The sequence below is a fragment of the Cervus canadensis genome, chromosome X (assembly GCF_019320065.1).
Source record: "Cervus canadensis isolate Bull #8, Minnesota chromosome X, ASM1932006v1, whole genome shotgun sequence".
NCBI lineage: Eukaryota > Metazoa > Chordata > Mammalia > Artiodactyla > Cervidae > Cervus > Cervus canadensis.
In genome coordinates, this window is record NC_057419.1 from 134,289,769 (window position 1) to 134,307,956 (window position 18,188).

Here is an 18,188-nt window from a genome sequence, read left to right on the forward strand (position 1 = left end):
AAACATTATCCCCAATGGTGAAAAATTGAAAGCATTTCCCCTAAAGTCAGGAACAAGACAAAGGGTGCCCACTCTCACCACTACTATTCAACATAGTTTTGGAAGTGTTGGCCACAGCAATCAGAGCAGAAAAAGAAATAAAAAAAGGAACCACATATATATGGATTTAGAAAGATGGTAATGATAACCCTATATGCAAAACAGAAAAAGAGACACAGATGTACAGAACAGACTTTTGGAACTCTGTGGGAGAAGGCAAGGGTGGGATGTTTCAGAGAACAGCATCTGTATATTATCTATGGTGAAACAGATCACCAGCCCAGGTGGGATGCATGAGACAAGTGCTCGGGCCTGGTGCACTGGGAAGACCCAGAGGAATCGGGTGGAGAGGGAGGTGGGAGGGGGGATCGGGATGGGGAATACATGTAAATCTATGGCTGATTCATATCAATGTATGACAAAACCCACTGAAAAAAAAAAAAAAAAAAAAAAAAAAAAAAAAAAAAGGAACCAGATAGGAAAAGAAGAAGTAAAACTCTCACTGTTTGCAGACGACATGACTCTCTACATAGAAAACCCTAAAGACTCTACCAGAAAGTTACTAGAGCTAATCAATGAATATAGTAGAGTTGCAGGATATAAAATTAACACACAGAAATCCCTTGCATTCCTATACACTATCAAAGAGAAAACAGAAAGAGAAATTAAGGAAACAATACCATTCACCATTGCAACAAAAAGAATAAAATATTTAAGAGTATATCTACCTAAACAAACGAAAGACCTATATATAGAAAACTATAAAACACTGATGAAAGAAATCAGAGAGGACACAAACAGATGGAGAAATATACTGTGTTCATGGATTGGAAGAATCAATATTGTGAAAATGAGTATACTACCCAAAGCAATTTATAGATTCAATGCAATCCCTATCAAGCTACCAATGGTATTTTTCAGAGAACTAGAACAAATAATTTCACAATTTGTATGGAAATACAAAAAAAAAAAAAAAAAAACCTTGAATAACCAAAGCAATCTTGAGAAAGAAGAATGGAACTTGAGGAATCAACCTGCCTGAACTCAGCCTCTACTACAAAGCCACAGTCATCAAGACAGTGTGATACTGGCACAAAGACAGAAATATAGATCAATGGAACAAAATAGAAATCCCTTTTCTACAATAAAGGGGATTCTAAAAATCTATTTATGTCAGTGTATGTGTCATATATTTTGTAGCGGTGATGTTTGTTGTATCAGTCAGTCAGTCAGTGTTATTCACTCAGTCATGTCTGACTCTGCAACCCCATGGACTGAAGCACTGTTTGGTATTCTCATCTCTAAGAGTTTTCCACAATTTGTTATGATCCACAGTCAAAGGCTTTTTGGTGTAGTCAATGAAACAGAGGTAGATGTTTCTCTGGAATTCTTTTGCTTTCTCTGTGATCCAGTGAATGTTGGCAATTTGATCTCTGGTTCCTCTGCCTTTTCTAAACCCAGCTTGAACATCTGGAAATTCTCAGTTCACATAATGCTGAAGCCTAACTTGAAGGATTTTAAGCATAACCTTACTAGCATGGGAGATGAGTGCAATTGTCTGGTGGTTTGAACATTCTTTAGTATTGCCCTTCTTGGAAACTGGGATGAGTTGAACTAGGATTGACCTTTTCCAGTCATGTGGCCACTATTGGGTTTTTCAAATTTGATGACATATTGAGTGCAGCACTTAAAAAGCATCATCTTTTAGGATTTTAAATAGCTCGGCTGGAATTCCTTCCACCTCCTCTAGCTTTATCAGCAGCAGTGCTTTCTGAGGTCCACTCCACAGTTCAGAATGTCTGGCTCTGAATGTCTGGTGGATGAGTGACCACACCATTGTGGTTATCCATGTCATTAACATCTTTTTTGGACAGTTCTGTGTAATCTTGCCATCTCTTCTTTATCTCTTCTGCTTCTATTTTGTCTTTACCGTTTCTGTCCTTTATTGTGTCCATCTTTGGATGAAATGTTCCTTTGATATTTCCAATTTTCTTGAAGAGATCTCTAGCCTTTCTCCTTTTGTTTTCCTCTATTTCTTTGCAATCAATATATTAGTTCCTTTTTTATCTCTTGTAACAGTTTTTGATATTCAGTATATTTTGTTTGATGTCAATATAACTGCCCTCTTTTTGCAACTATTTACATCTATTATCTTTTCCCATCATTTTACTTTCCACATCTTTGAGTCTTTATATTTAAAGTGATTATCTTGTAGACCTCATTGATTGGATCATGGTTTTTGTTTTTTATCCATTTTGCAATCTATAACTTTTGATTGAGGAGTTGGCAGTCACCTTATATTTAAAGTAAACACTGGAGAGAGAACTAAGATGGCAGTGGAATAGGACAGGGAGACCACTTTCTCCCCCACAAATTCATTAAAAGATCATTTGAACACTGAGCAAACTCCACAAAACAACTTCTGATCGCTAGCAGAGGACATCAGACACCCAGAAAAGCAGCCCATTGTCTTCAAAAGAAGGTAGGACAAAATATAAAAGATAAAAAGAGAGACAATAGAGTTAGGGGTGGAGATCTGTCCCTGGAAGGGAGTCTTAATAAAGGAAATTTCCAAACACCAGGAAACCCTCTCACTGGCGGGTCTAGGGGAAGTTTTCGAATCTCAGAGGGCAACCTAACTGGGAGGAAAAATAAATAAAACCCGCAGATTACATGCCTAAAAACGACTCCCAGCAGAAAAGTACCCCAGATATTCACATCTGCCACCAGCAAGTGGGGGCTGAACGGGGTGGCATTGCTTAGGATAAGGACCCAGCTTGAATGCCCTGAGGGCAGTCAGAGGGAGCTAACAAGGTAGCAACAAGATAGCAAGTTGCAAGATAGCAACTTAAACTGTGGGATAGCAAGAGAGAGAGAATTAACCTGGAAAAAGCCCTAAATTTAGACACTACCCACCCGTTCCCAGAAGAAAGGACTGAGCAAATGCCAGAGAAGAGCTGGCCAGCTGTGGACTGGCCCACCCCCGCCGTAGGCAGGAGGCAGAGGGGAGGGGAAAGGGGCAAACTCAGCCCCAGTGATGGCATCCTCTACCAAACTGCAAGCAGGCTTCCAGTCTCTAACCAAAGACTTCCCAAGACTCTAGATGGTAGACATCTGCCGGGAGGGTCACAGCCAGAAATCAGCTTCCCAGAAGGGACACAAGGCGCACCTGACAGGCACGTCTAGAAACTGAGGCTGAGACCGCGGAGGGGATAAGGCACACTGCACACGGGGAGAGTGCGCTCGTCAAGCTCCTGGCTGCCTGAGCTGTAATTTTCACAGAACTAGAACAAATAATTTCACAATTTATATGGAAACACAAAAAATCTCGAATAGCCAAAGCAATCTTGAGAAAGAATGGAACTGGAGGAATCAACCTGCCTGACTTCAGTCTCTACTACAAAGCCACAGTCATCAAGACAGTATGGGACTGGCACAAAGACAGAAATATAGATCAATGGAAAAGAATAGACAGCCCAGAGATAAATCCATGAACCTATGGACACCTTATCTTTGACAAAGGAGGCAAGGATATACAATGGAAAAAAGACAACCTCTTTAACAAGTGGTGCTGGGAAAATTGGTCAACCACTTGTAAAAGAATGAAACTAGAACACTTTCAAACACCATACACAAAAATAAACTCAAAATGGATTAAAGATCTAAATGTAAGACCAGAAACTATAAAACGCCTAGAGGAGAACATAGGCAAAACACTCTCCGACATAAATCACAGCAGGACCCTCTATGACCCACCTCTCAGAATATTGGAAATAAAAGCAAAAATAAACAAATGGGACCTAATAAAACTTAAAAGCTTTTGCACAACAAAGGAAACTATAAGCAAGGTGAAAAGACAGCCCTCAGATTGGGAGAAAATAATAGCAAACAAAGCAACAGACAAATGGTTAATCTCAAAAATATACAAGCAACTCCTGAAGCTCAATTCCAGAAAAATAAATGACCCAATCAAAAAAATGGGCCAAAGAACTAAACAGACAGTTCTCCAAAGAAGAAATTCAGATGGCTAACAAACACATGAAAAGATGCTCAACACCACTCATTATCAGAGAAATGCAAATCAAAACCACAATAATGTACCATTACATGCCAGTCAGGATGGCTGCTATCCAAAAGTCTACAAGCAATAAATGCTGGAGAGGGTGTGGAGAAAAGGGAACCCTCTTACACTGTTGGTGGGAATGCAAACTAGTACAGCCGCTATGGAGAACAGTGTGGAGATTTCTTAAAAAACTGGAAATAGAACTGCCATATGACCCAGCAATCCAACTTATGGGCATACACACCGAGGAAACCAGATGAAAGAGACACGTGCACCCCAATGTTCATCGCAGCACTGTTTATAATAGCCAGGACATGAAGCAACCTAGATGCCCATCAGCAGATGAATGGATAAGGAAGCCATGGTACATATACACCATGGAATATTACTCAGCCATTAAAAAGAATTCATTTGAATCAGTTCTAATGAGATGGATGAAACTGGAGCCCATTATACAGAATGAAGTAAGCCAGAAAGATAAAGACCAATACAGTATACTAACACATATATATGGAATTTAGAAAGATGGTAATGATAACCCTATATGCAAAACAGGAAAAGAGACACAGATGTACAGAACAGACTTTTGGACTCTGTGGGAGAAGGCGAGGGTGGGATGTTCTGAGAGAATAGCATTGAATCAAGTATACTATCAAGGTTGAAACAGATCACCAGCCCAGGTTGGATGCATGAGACGAGTGCTCAGGGCTTGTGCACTGGGAAGATCCAGAGGGATGGGATGGGGAGGGAGTCAGGAGGGGGTATCGGGATGGAGAACACATGTAAATCTATGGTTGATTCATGTCAATGTATGGCAAAAAACACTGCAATATTGTAAAGTAATTAGCCTCCAACTAATAAAAATTAATTTAAAAAAATAAAGTAAATGCTGATAAAGAAGAACTTACTTTTACCATTCTGTTTTATACATGTCTTATAGATTTTGTGTTATTGTTGTTGATTTCCTCTATTACCCTGTTTTTGTGTTTATTGATTCTGTAGTGAGATATTTAGATTCCCTTATAATTTTCTTTGCGTGCATTCTATAGATATTTTCTTTATGGTTACCATGGGGAATTACATACAACAACTTAAAGTTATAAGAACATAATTTGAGTTGATACCTACTTAACTTCAGTTGCATATAAAATTCTATAGCTTTCTCATCACTTCACACAAATGATGCCACAAATTGCATCTTTAAATATTGTGTATTCATTATCAAAGGTAATAACTATTTTTATACCTCTGTCTCTTAAATCTTTTAGAAAATAAAAAGTGAAGTTACTAAGAAGTACAATAATACTTTTTTGTTTTTATATTTGTCAAACCTAATGGTAATGGATTTCCTTTACTTTTGTTTATCTGGGAATGTGTTGATTTCTCATTTTTGTACAATACTTTTTGTGACATATAGAGTTCTTCAGGTTTTTCTTCTTCCAGAACTTTAAATATATTCTCCTACTGCCTTCTGGTTTCTGCTGATAAATCAACTGGCAATCTTATTGAGAATTCTTTGTATGTGATAAATCATTAATCTCGTCTGCTTTCAAGATTCTCTCTTCATCTTTGGCTTTTGACAGTTTCATTATAATATGTCTTGGAGTGATTAATTTTGTATTTATCCTACTTATATTTTATTGAGCTTTTTGGATTTGTAAATTCATATCTTTCTCTAAATTTGGAAACTTTTGGGCCAGTATTTTAAAAAATAATCCCTCTGTTCCTTTCTCTTTGTCTTCTGGGATGTTCTTAGTGTATACAGTGGTTTTCTTGGTGGTATCCCAGATGTCCTCTAGGATCTGTCATTTTTCTTTACTTTTTATCATTATGTTAATCAGACATGATAATTTCAATTATATTGTGTTCACAATCAATGATTTTGTTTTCTGTTTGACAAAATCTACTGTTAAACCCCTCTATTGAAATTTTCAATTCAGTTATTGTATCATTTCATCTCTAATTTCTGTTTGGCTCCTTTTCATGATTTCTATCACTTCATGGTTATTCTCATTTTTCAGATGTCATTTTCCCAATTTCTTTTCTTTCTCCATTTTTTGAGCTCTTTGAGTATATTTAACAGATATTTTAAAATCTTTGTCTATTAAGTCTGATGTCTTCCTCCTCATGTACTTTTTTTTTTGCCAATTTACTTTCTTCTTTTGAATGGTCCATGGTTTCTTATTCCTTTGTATGCCTTGTGATTTTGTTTTTGAAAATTGGGCATTTGAAGGAAAAAAAAACAGCCAACTATTACACTTACAACTTACACTTAGCTTATAGGTTTTGTGGATGATCAGCATTTGTATAGTCTGTCTTTGGTGGTGAATAAATGGAAGTTTTTAGAGAAAAAAAATGCCCATTCTTCACCAAAGTTCATAGTAATTTTCAACATTTTCAGGCAAGTTTTCAAAACTGGCTGGCTTAAGAAAGTAGTACACAGAGAAATAACATCAACCTAAATCTGGATATAGAGAAAAGCAGAAAGGATATGCATACACACTTATTCATTCTAAAGATAACCCATATCTTGGGTGGATTCTATCCATTGCTTCTTATTATAGAGCATAATTAAGGCTACTTACATCTCTAGAGAATATATGTCTGTACACATAAGCCATGAACATTCTAGGACCTATAACAGAATAAAGTGTTTTCATTTATTTTGTACAATAATAATACAGTACATGCCCAAAGTTATATATGCTGATCATGAGATGCTAAGCATGAAGGGCAAGCCTGTCACATGGCCATTAATCTAGGTCAAATATTTGAAATAAAGACTGCAAATAACAGACATAAAGGATTGATGCAACAGGGAAGGGCTCTCTGGAGTTTGCTAGAGAAGTCTATGTTATAGTTACTCCGATAGTTGTCAGAGGGTTGCTGTAGACATTGAAATCAAAGAAACAGCCTACTTTCCTCATTTCTATGGTTCCAAAAGTAATTAATTTTAATGAATTGATTACTCAATGGGTTGCTATGGGCTATATTTTACTTTTTTTATGAACATGGTTGGAAAGTTCAAAATCACATGAAAATGATTGAAGGGAAATAACCTAGACCAATCATTTCTAATCCATTCCCATGGTATTTACCACAAAGGGAGCATATTATTGCTGAAGTTATTTAATATAGTGGATACAGTTCATGTGCACTTTTTGTAACATCTCATATTATTAGAAGTGCATGCTATTTACTAAATTGGACAGAAATATCATTTATGAAATAATACAGCTGAATCAGTCCTAAAAGAGTCTCCTCAGTTGGATTTGGAATATGAACAGTTTCCTGAAATTAAAACATTAAATTTTTTAAATGACGTAGAAAGATCACTTCAGGTTTAATCTAGAAATTCTTTTCAGAAATTCAGCTGAAAGACAAGTTGATTGGTCACTGGGGATTTCCAATAAAATATGAATAGCTCAGACTTTCCCCTCAGGGAATCTGCTCCAAATATGTGTGTTTCCTCTGATAAGTGTGTTTCTCATCACATGCAAACCCCATCCTATGGTTATCTGTTAGCATAAAATTCACTGTGGTGGTTCTTACAGGATACAGCAGGCAAAATGAGTGGATTTAACCTGACTTTGCAATGTAATTTTTTTAAAGCTATGTTTAGCATCGATATATCTTTCTATATTATTTCAATTGTTTAACTTCCCCATAGAAAATCTTTCAAATTTACCTTCCAAATAGAATGTATATAGTTCTTGGTTGTCCTATATATGAGATGACAGAATCTAGATAATGCCAGAGACATCCATATGGACTTCCCAAATCTATCATATTACACAGCATAGCACATGGTTCTTGAACACATCTCAGCTACCTTAGAAGATGCCTCTGGTCATGGGGTATGGTGGTTTTCTGCTATTTCAGCATAGCTAAACTCAAGTCCTATATAGTTCTAGATTCAAGTTCATGACAGAGTACTTTGGACAAAATTTGTTAAGGTAGGAGTAGGTCATTACCTAGTTGGCATGGGGCTACAACTGGGCCTACAGCTCTCCACTGTCCACCAGATCTCCATCTTGAATGTCTCCAAGTTCCGATTCAAGCCTGTATGTTGTTCCATGGTGAAGACATCAACTCATTCTTCAAGTTACCTGTATGGTTGAGGACAGAGGTGATAGGGATAAACATGGATTTCTGTTGACCTTATAAACTCTAATTTATCCTCATGGACTCCATTTTGTGATCATGGATTCCAGCTTGTTGATACTCTCCTTTTTTGGACATTCACCTTTTTTCCCCCACTATTGGCCCTGCCGATTATAGCAACTTTAGACATACCATCAGATAGAGAGGGAACTTAATTGTCTAAGTTTACAACTGCATAAGAACTAATTCCTATGGTAAATCTCTTATTTTGTAACATTCATAATGATTCTGTATCTCTGATTGAAACTTAACTGACACTGTGTTACACATAAGATACATGGTCCCTTAATGTAAGAAGATGCTACCACAATCCATATTACCACTGCCTTTGTAGACAATTTTTGAATAATATTGTAGCATGTTTGGTACAGAAATTTATGTATAGGAGGTGCTTGCAAGTACTAATTTTACAAGAAATACAAGCTACTGCTTTTCCATTTACTGGCTAGGATATTTGGCATTCTTTTAAATGAAGATCTTACAATTTCGTAGCCCAGGGCAATGCTTTGACCTTTTCAATATTCCATAATTAGATTGGCTGCAATTCTACTTTGCCTCCTGTTTACAGCCTAAGCAGCCTCTGGGAAAGGGGCAGAGTAGCCAGCTGTTCACAGTTGAAAATATTTTAAAGGTCAAATAAATAGAGCATTTCAACTGTCAACTCTACTGAAAAGTATTCAATTTTTTCAGGTGAATCTAAAGAAACAGGAAATATACTCTCCATAGAACAAAGCTGAAATCATAAAATTTTGCTACTGTATTTAAGAAATTTACCAACTGACCTGGGTGGAAGTCTATACCCTTAGACAAAGGGAAGTATGCTTCTCAAACTATTTTGGCTTGTGTCTTTCTTGGGTCACTCCTCCTCCCACTCACAGCACACCTCTATTACTGCAAAAATAAGATACGCCAACAGAATTTTTTGAAAAGTCTTATGCTTCCTTCTAGTAAGACAAATGAAGTTATGTCTGATTTTTTAAGACAGAGTTATATTTCAAGAAATGCAAATGTTAACAACTGGATTGTTCTGGTTAACAGAATTTGTGGGTTTAACCAAAATTTTTATGCTTCATTATTTATTTCTCAATTATCTAAACAAATTTTCCTCATAGTAAGTAGATTCTAATGAATATCATTTAATGCTGCCTTAATAATTGGGGCGATCATATTAATATCAAGAGTAAGTTTCTAGTATTAGATTTGGAGAATTCACTCTTGGAGTGAATTTCTGAAAGAAGTACTGACCTGACTATAATCAGAAAGTTGTGTTGTTGTTTCTTTGTTTTCCTTGTTTTTAACTCAGCCAAATAATAAGAACACTAGTTTATAACAGGAATATTTCTCTCTCTTTCTCTCTCTCTAGTGAATATCCAAAAGCTCTTCACAGATAAACAAATATTCTTATTGTCTTAGAAAGAAAGTAGAAAGTATTAGTTGCTCAGTCATGTCTAACTGTAACACCACCAGACTCTTCTGTCCATGGAATTTTGCAGGCAAGAATACTGGAATGGGTTGCTATTTCCTACTCCAGGGGATCTTCCTGACTCAGGGGTCTCCCGCATTGCAGGCAGATTCTTTACCACCTGAGCCACCCAGATAATTGAAGGTTAACATGTTAAAGGTAAATATAGTTACTGTTACTTACACTTGAAAACCAAAAGTGTACTTTTGTACATGAAAACCTCAAGAGATTAGGAAAGAAAAGGGGCTGTTTAATCAGCAGTGCCGTTGGTTATTTTACTGAATGGAGCTTTAAATTTAAAGTGTTTGTAAGATTAATATCTTTTCCAGGATTAAAGTTTGCCTTCGCATTAATGTAATACTACGGAAAATGGGGTTATTTCTCAGAAAAATTAGGTACCTTGCTAAGCTACCTGGACAAAAGAACTTCAAGGAAAGAGTTGTTATCTGATCTACCTCAGGAGACAATCCTCAGAGAGGCTTGATAGCTGCACCTTGAGAAAAGATATGGGAAGGGAGTGGGGGAAGGCTCACATTCTCTCCAAGGCCCAGAGTAGTTTAGAGAAGCTAAGGGCATGATGCTGCAGTATTACACAATCATGCTTCCCTAGGGGGAGTCTGATTGATGTTATGGCAAGAACTACAAGGTAATAACTTTCACCAGGGTTACCAGTTTTTCTGGGACAGTAGAACAGAACAACCTGGAGAAGCACTGCACAAAGACTGCTATTATATAGTTATAGAATCTCCAGGGAAACATGGACATATAAAATTAGTGCTGGAAAAACATCATCAGGAGTGCTAGGAGTCATGCACACAAAGGAGAACTACTGTGACTTTGTATAGAAGAGGGCCTGCTCTGAGACAAACAAGCATATAAATCTTAGTGATATTGTCCAGAAGTCACCTGACCTGGGCTCTTGAGATCATTCACCAATGGTAAATATTGCCACTGAGATAGTACAACTCTAAGACCAACATGGTCAAAAGAAGATTTGACATGTTTTTCCTAGTATGAAAATAGTAGTCATTTATGACTATTATGTTTCTACACATAAGAAAGAGCAGATACTCCAAAACAGAGTCCTTATAAATTTCTCACCCATGGATAACTAGCATCCTTTTGCCTCAAGGCAATACTAGATTCCTTTTCTATGACTTTAGGACATGCCAGTGTTAGGTAAGAATTTGCTGGGCATAATCTTTTATTGGGAACTTTACCAGTAATCTTTATAAGAACACAAATTTCCTTTCAAAAGTATTAGAAACAGTTGAGATAAAGCTATTCTAGACTATAGCTTAATCCCCACAATGAGGTATTGGGATGATTTAATGCAGCCCTAAAGGGAATAATTAAGAAACATATGGATAATCATGCTAATAATTTAGATAAGAAGTTTTATCACTTCCATCATTTACATATAGAGAGATTTTCTAGGAATTATGTTTAATAATTCAGACTTATACATGGGAATAAAGGGGAGTCCTTTTAACTCAATAACTAGACTATCCATACTAGGACATAATAATAAATTATAGTTATATACAAGTATTATATGTATAATTTAAGATAAATGATTTTAAGTATCAACTTATAATAATGCAGAGCTTATTATAGTCATGATTCACATAACCTCTTAGAGATGTCAGTCATGATTTATTATTCAATCTATCCTTAGATTTACATACCGTGATTTAAAATTTTAAGATTAATATATATTAACTGGAAATGACACTATATATTTATCTATAAATAGATGCACAGTTATATATATATGGTTTATATATACTATGAAGTGAAGTGAAGTCGCTCAGTCATGTCTGACTCTTTGTGACCCCATGGACTGTAGCCTACCAGGCTCCTCCCTCCATGGGATTCTCCAGGCAAGAGTACTGGAGTGGGTTGCCATTTCCTTCTCCAGGGGATCTTCCTGACTCAGGGATCGAACCCAGGTCTCCTGCACTGCAGGCAGACACTTTAACCTCTGAGCCACCAGAGAAGCCCTATATATATGAAAACAAAATCAAAAGTTCAAAAACAATTAAAACATTTTGGTATATTGAAAATGGCTACTAAATGGGTAAGTTGGGAAACATGCAAAAATACTACAATTTACTAGAAGGAAGAGAAACTTACATTAAAGACAAATGGAAAAAAATAGTGCCTTTTGGAGGAAAGCAAAAGTATGGAAATTCACTAGCAAACTAAAGGCCATAAATTTACAAAGCAGTAATTAAAATTTTTGAAAGGGGAAAGGATGATATTCCTGCCCCTATATAAAGGTAGAGCTTCCCAGGTGGCACTAGTGGTACAGAATCTGCGTACCAATGTAGGAGACCCTGGTTCCATGCCTTGGTAGGGGAAGATCCCCTGGAGAAGGAAATAGCAACTTACTCCAGTATTCTTGCCTGGGAAACCCCATGGTCAGAGGAGCCTGGCAGGCTACAGTCCATGGGGTTGCAAAGAGTCAGACATGACTGAGCACACATATAAATGTAGGTTGAAGATTACTAGAGAGGTCTATGATTTCAAAGTTAATTAGATAAAATGTCTAATGCAGTTTTTCTTGAATAAGTCACCAGAGAAATCTGAAATAGCATATACAAATTAAGTTAAATTTATTCTACTTAAATAGTAGTAAATAACAGAATTACCTAGGGATCTAAAAAAATGTAATTATTGAAATCTACCGTTATAGATGCTGATTTAGTGGGTCTGTTATAGAATCCAGGTTTATACTTTTTAACAAAATTCCTGGTTATCATAATGGAAGGGTTCCAACTAGAAAATTTCAGACACATTAGAAGCATCAGAAAGTATTGTTCTGGATTCACCACAAGATCATATAACTGGAGAAACCTCAAATCAAAGGGTAAATCATTGGCATTCTTATTATCTCCTAGGGGGATAACTCATGAAATAAAGAAGGTAGTCTGAGTCCAGTAGTATTGTTTACAACAAATATTTTTCATTTTAATGTGGTTCAATTTACATTTTGTAACATGTAAGAGTTATGTCTGTGCTAAGAAAGATCACAGATGTACTTCACTAAAAGCTATGTAGAACCAATTTGGCTGTGTGTATAGGGGGGATAATAACACAATTATACACTAATTTTTAGCATGAAAGCAAATGTTTTAGATTTAATCACAATAGTGGTAAGAAAGTAAAACAACAAAATTTTTAGAATTTTATCTCCTTGATGGTTTTTTAAAAAATAGAATACATATTAAATCCTGTATGTATCAAAGATAATTAAATTTCCTAACAAAGCTTGATGTGCATCTTATGACCAAAATTAATGCACTATTTGATCAGTTGTGAACTACTAAAATTATTTCAACTATAGATTGTAGTAATGGCTATTTTAAAAAGCAGCTGTATTGAGATATAATCCACAAGCCATAAAATGCATTAATTTAAACTGTACAATTCAATAACTTTAAATATATACACAGAGTTTTAAAACACTCATCATATCTAACTTTAGAACTTTCTCATTACCCCCAAAAGCCACTCCATGCACATTAGCAAATATTCCCCGTTCTACCCCCCAGTCCTCTCAGCTTGAGGCAAACAGTACTCTACTCAATATCTCTATAGAATTATCCGTTCATTCTACTTTATATAAATGGAATCATATACTATTGGTCTTTTGTGACTCACTTCTTTCATATAGCAAATTGTTTTCAAGGTTGAGCCACATCGTAACATATATCAGCTCTTCATTTGTATTGCCAAATAATCAGCTCTATCATATTTTAGGTGTTTTTCACATTTTGGATATTATGAATAATAATAATACTGTAAATATTTGCATGCAAGGTTTTGTATGTACATCTTTTCATATACCAAGGAGTTAAATTGCTAGATTATACAGCTACACCATTGTACAGACAGTGAGTAATACGTGCTCAGTCACATCAGGTACGTTGTGATCTCATGGACTGTAGCCTCCCAGGCTCCTCTGTCCATGGAATTTTCCAGGCAAGAATATTGGAATGGGTTGTCATTACTTCATCCAGGGACTTTTCCCAACCTAGGAATCAAACCTGCATCTCGTGCAAATTCTTTACCACTAAGCCACTGGGGAAAGCACCATTTTACAGTCCCACTAACAATTAGTGTGTATTCCAATTTCTTCACATTCCAACTAATATTTATTAGTGTCTATTTTATTACAGCCATCCTGCATGCATGATAAGTCACTTCAGTTATGTCTAACTCTTTGTGACCATTTGGATTGTAGCCCACCAGGCTCCTCTGTCCATGGGGTTCTCCAGACAAGAATACTGGATTGGGTTGCTATGCCCTTCTCCAGAGGATCTTCCCAACTCAGGGATCAAACCCATGTCTCCTGCGGCTCGTACATTGCAAGCAGATTCTTTACTGCTGAGCCACCAGGGAAGCCCTACCACCATACTAGTGAATGTGAATTGATATCTCACTGTGGTTTGGATTTGCATTTCTATAATAATTAGTGATATTCAGTATCTTTTCATGTTTTTATCAGCCATTTATCTGTCTTTGGAGAAATGTTTATCAGATAATTTGCCCTTTTAAAAGTAGGCCATTTATCATTTCATTATTGAGTTCTAAGCATTTTGTATATATTCTCAGTAGAAATCCTTATTGAGATATATTATTTGAAAATCTTTTTTTCCTATTCTGTGACTTGTGTTTTCATGTTCTTGATAATATTATTTATGCAGACATGTTTTTTCACTTCTTATAGTCTAATTTATTTGTTTGTGGCCTGTCCTTTTTGTGTCATATCTTATAAATTATTGAAGTGAAGTGAAGTGAAAGTTGCTGAGTTGTGTCCGACTCTTTGTGATCCCATGGCCTATATAGTCCATGGAATTCTCTAGGCCAGAATACTGAAGTGGGTAGCCTATCCCTTCTCCACTGGATCTTTCCAACCCAGGAATCAAACTGGGTGGGGTCTCCTGCATTGCAGGCAGATTCTTTACCAACTGAGCTATGAGGGAAGCTCATAGCTTCCTATTGCCTAACCCCAAATCGTTACAATTTACTCCCATATTTTCTTTTATGAGTTTTATTGTTTTAGCACTCATGTCTAATTCTAAAATCCACTTTGAGTTAATTTTTTTGCAGTGTGAGGAAAGCATCTGAGGCTGAGAATTCAGGGCGGTGTTAACTGTCTTTGCAGGTCACTCTCTGTTTTGTCTACCAGAAACATTGCTGCACTCTCCTCTAAAGCTCCAAAGCTCCCTCTCTGTTCAGGCTGATCTACCCACTGGTGAGGGGGCTTCCCCAGGTTTAAGAACTCTTTCAACATTCCCTCCTTGTGGCAAATGTCCCATCCCCATTCTGCTCTTTTTCTTTTGTCCTACCCAGTGACATAGAGGTTTTCTTGCTATTTTGGAAGTCTGAGGTCATATGCCAACAATCAGTAAGATGGTCTGTGTAAACTCTCCCACTTTTTGATGTATTTGTGGGAGGCGGTGAGCTCCACCAGCTACTCCTCCTCCATCTTCTTGACCCTCTCTCAAAAAGACTCAGTCTTGAGGACTTCCCTGGTGGTCCAGTGGTTAAGACTCTGCACTACCAATGCAGGGGGTATAGGTTCAATCTCTACTATGGGAACTAAGATCCCACATGCCATGCCAAAAGTGTGGCCAAAAAAGACTCAGAGTCTGAGTATGCTAGGCAACTATGAATCTCCAAGAGGATGATATGGTATGCATCCTGTCTCAATTTTGTATGTTCAGTTAACCGTTGTTTTCATTTTTATGGCTTGTGTTTCATTTCCTTTTTTCACCGAACATTTCTCAAGGCTTATGTTACTGAAAATACCCTTTGGAAAACACTAATTTCATGTATTTCCTTTTAAGCAAGAAATTTACCTGGCTCTTTGCAATACCTGATTTGACAGTTTAATCTGGGAACTATTGCATTTTCAAAGATTACATGATTGCCTAATTCTATATATCCAGAGTATATATGAACATCTGGGGAAGCTCAGGATGTTGATAAAATACTAACTGCCAAACAGGGTTTATGGAGAAACTTAAAAGCCCCAATTTGGATTTCCAAATGTCAGATATAAGGAAACACTGTGATAGTGAGCCCCAGACCCTGTTGTTGAATAAAAGGACCTATAGAAATTTTCAGCTAATGTACAGGCCAGGTCATTCTGAAGACTAACATATTACAGAAGAGTTTATCTCCATATGGACACCACAGTTGTACCCTTCCCTAAACTTATTTTAAGAATCCAAGAGACAACACAGGTTTAAATCCTTACTCTGCCCTTTCCAGATGTTGTGACCATTGGAAAATGCTTTATCTTTCTTACTTGAACCTCAATTTCCTCATCTATAAAATGGGGATAATAATACTTATTAGGATTTCTTAAATGTTCAAAGATAGTCTAGGAAATTTCAAATACTTGGCATATAGGATAGGTACCACATGTTACCCCAGCATTTCAGCCCCTTTAAATGTAGTTAATGATATTTTATACCAAACATTTTTCTTGGCAATATACATGTAACAAATTCTTAGCAACTAATAAGATTTAGAACTTATCAGGGATTAATAAGTGTTCATTTAATTGAAGGGAAAGATACAAATGGAAATAAATTATTGTTTAATATCAATAGTATGCCAGAACTTCTATGTAAATTATTTTTTCTGGAGTTAAGTCATCACAACATTTCTGTCAGCACTATTATCCCTATTTAATAAATGATAAAATAAAAGGTTCAGAAAATTGACTTGCTAGTACTTGTTACTCAGCTACTAGGAAATAAATCCAAGATATAAGTCTATCTCTTTCGGTATCTTAACATTCCTTATCATATTCCAGACTGCTATTTAACAAATTTGGAGACTTTCCCTAAACCCAGATTATACTTTTTTTGGATAGGGTATTATTTGTATTATGCTGTTATTAAAAATGCAAAACTCTAATAGCATGTTGCACATATTGCTGTGGAATTCTTGGATATTCTTCATAAACAATCAATACAATATTTCTAAATACGTTAATACTATGGCAAATAAGATTTCTAAAAATAGGATGGGATAGCGTAAATACATGGAATCTTGTGGATATACTAAATGAATGATACTTTAACACAAATTTAGAATATGAAATACCACAGTAAATGGAAAAGTATGAAAAGACACACCCTGGGTTTGCATTCTTCTAGGTAAAAAAGTATTTGAAAACTTTCAGTTGGGAAAAAGATTAAGATGATGCAGTAAGTGGCATGGGGCTCACCTCTCCCAACAAACACATCAAAATACATCTAAATATGGAACAATTCTCACTGAAAACTAACTGGAAACTGGCAGAAGGACTCCTGTGTATGCAAGAAAATAAGAAAGATACACATGTACTCAGGGAGCGAGGTAAGAAAAGTGATGAGGATGGGATGTATGTCCCTGGGAGGGAACTCAGAAAAAGGGAGAATATGTGGGTGGATACCTGTCCTGGGAAGTGAGTGGTTACAGCCATGGTTTTGATGCCCCAGTGCTGGGCTCCAAGATGGGAGGGACTAGCCGCCCCACTCTCGCTGGTAACAGGAGGGTGCCAGGAGGCCTGCACTCGGCTCCAGATGAGGGCACACACATGAGATTGCCCCTGAGGAAAGGAGGAGAAAGGTCTACACTAGCAGCCACCAGGTTTTCCTTGACCACTTCGGTGTGTGCCCCAGACTGATCTGAGCAATCATCACAGACTTGCTCATGCCTTATTATAGTGCATCACTGGTTCATCTGTGACCATGAATTGAGAGAAGTCTCAGTCTAGGAAGAAGAGGTAACCTGGTCACAGGGCTGAGCCTGGCTGGGACGACAATTGCCATCATTGGCACTCACTCAGGCAGTGCATTAGAAGTAGTCCCAATCCCTGATAGCCAGTGCTCCATCACAGCTCACCTCCCAACACATGCCAAGCGTCCACACAGGCCTCATCATTTCTACAATATGGCAACACAGTAGGGTGGCAGAGCCTGGAGGTCGAAATCGGCTATGAGGGACAAAGGGGACTTGCACCCATGACTGCTTCTGAGTGGAAATAATAATAATAGTAGCACCTACCTATCAGGAGTGCATGTGTACCCAGTCGCTCCAGTAACGTCTGACACTGTGAGCCCATGGACCGTAGCCTGCCAGGGTCCCCTGTCCATGGCATTCTCCAGGCAAGAATAGGGGAGTGGGTTGCCATGCCCTCCTCCAGGGGACCTTCCCAACTGGGGGAATCGAACCCACATCTCTTATGTCTCCTGCATTGGCAGGTGGGTTCCTTACCACTAGTACCACCTGGGAAACCCCACTTCTGAGTGGAGCAAGGGAAAAAAAAAACATCCTGGTGTCTTCATAGGCAGCACATAAAAGGCAGCTTGGACCTCTGTTGCTGACATAGGCTGAGAGCCCACACAGGCCCCACTTGTTCAGTACTCCATGCACTGGGGCAAGCCTCCTGGT